This window comes from Heterodontus francisci, chromosome 19 (genome assembly GCF_036365525.1).
Source record: "Heterodontus francisci isolate sHetFra1 chromosome 19, sHetFra1.hap1, whole genome shotgun sequence".
Taxonomy (NCBI): Eukaryota; Metazoa; Chordata; class Chondrichthyes; order Heterodontiformes; family Heterodontidae; genus Heterodontus; species Heterodontus francisci.
The window spans coordinates 63,064,973-63,066,578 of record NC_090389.1 but is presented as its reverse complement, the minus strand read 5'-3'; the positions used below and the strand labels follow the sequence as shown (position 1 = coordinate 63,066,578).

Genomic DNA, 1,606 nt, shown 5'->3' with positions numbered 1-1,606 from the left:
TGGCCGCCTTGAGGACTTCTGCTTTGGAGATACGGTCCTGCCACCTGATGCCAAGGATTCTCCGGAGGCAGTGAAGATGGAATGAATTGAGACGTCGTTCTTGGCTGACATACGCTGTCCTGGCCTCGCTGCCATAGAGCAAGGTACTGAGGACACAGGCTTGATACACTCGGACTTTTGTGTTCCGTGTCAGTGCGCCATTTTCCCACACACTCTTGACCAGTCTGGACATAGCAGTGGACGCCTTTCCCATGCGCTTGTTTTTTTTTTGAAGAGATTGTCACTGTTTGGATAACTAGTATTTTAGCATCAATGTGGAACAGGAATAAATGTGCAAGTTTGGCAGAGAGTGACATGTGCAAAATATGGAACGCTTCACGAATTTGCGTGTCATCCTTGCGCAGGGGCCATGCTAATCTTCTCTGTATCGTTCCAATTTTAGTATATGTGCTGCCGAAGCGAGCATGCGCTTGTTGATTTCTGCATCAAGAGACAGGTTACTGGTGATAGTTGAGCCTAGGTAGGTGAACTCTTGAACCACTTCCAGAGCATGGTCACCGATATTGATGGATGGAGCAATTCTGACGTCCTGTCGCATGATGTTCGTTTTCTTGAGGCTGATGGTTAGGCCAAATTCGTTGCAGGCAGCTGCAATCCTGTCGATGAGTCTCTGCAGACACTCTTCTGTGTGAGCTGTTAATGCAGTATCATCAGCAAAGAGGAGTTCCCTGATGAGGACCTTCTGTACTTTGGTCTTCGCTCTTAGATGGGCAAGGTTGAACATCTGATCTTGTGTGGAGGAAGGTTCCTTCTTCTGAAGACTTGAACACGTGTGAGATCAGTAGTGAGAAGAAAATCCCAAACAGTGCAGGTGCGAGAACACAGCCCTGTTTCACGCCACTCAGGAGAGGAAAGGGGTCTGATGACGGCGGGAATGTAAATATCATTAATTAATTGATTTCAATTAATTTAAATATTTAAATAGGTGTCCCATCACCAAGCGGTGGGGAGGCCACCAGGAGGCCTCGTTGTCGCCGGCAATATCAGGCCGAGCCCTCCCGGAACCGGGGTGCGTGGTGGCCCTCTCCTGGAGACACTTTTCAGCCCCACACCACCTCCCCTGCCCACCCCCCACCACGTTCCCCTGATGTTTGTTGGGGCGCGGGGGGGGGGGGGGGTCAATAAATTTCAGTCGGGTATGTTGTTGAAGTAGAGTTTATTCTGCCTCTGACAATATACCTAATCTGAGGAGACAGTAAGCATCAGAAATTGTATTCCCATTCCAGCTGTGCTCAGTCATAGGTTCAAGACCCACTCCAGTGACTTGAGCTGACAGTATTATGCTGTGTTTTCAGTGCAGTACTGAGGGGGTGCTGCTTCATCAATGATGTTGTCTTTCAGACCGTGTGTTAAACCGAGGGAAATAATCAGAGGCACAGCTGACATTTTCAATTTGATGGTCATATGTGTCTTTTATTAACAGTAAGAAAATCTATACTGACCTATTTTGAAACCCATTTTTGAATCAATCAGAATTGCTACCAATTTTACAAGAAGAGAAGGGATTAATGGTATATTCTTACGCCTGTCCTTTCCTCAGGAATTA

General features: G+C 47.1%; 1 non-coding gene across 1 annotated transcript; it reads right to left on the bottom strand.

Annotated features, from left to right (window-relative positions):
• Positions 1 to 359: 359 nt before the first annotated feature.
• LOC137380465 (U6 spliceosomal RNA) lies at positions 360 to 466 on the bottom strand. Its single transcript, XR_010977031.1, has one exon. It is a non-coding gene; the product is annotated as a U6 spliceosomal RNA (small nuclear RNA).
• Between the last annotated feature and the right edge of the window lie 1,140 nt (positions 467 to 1,606).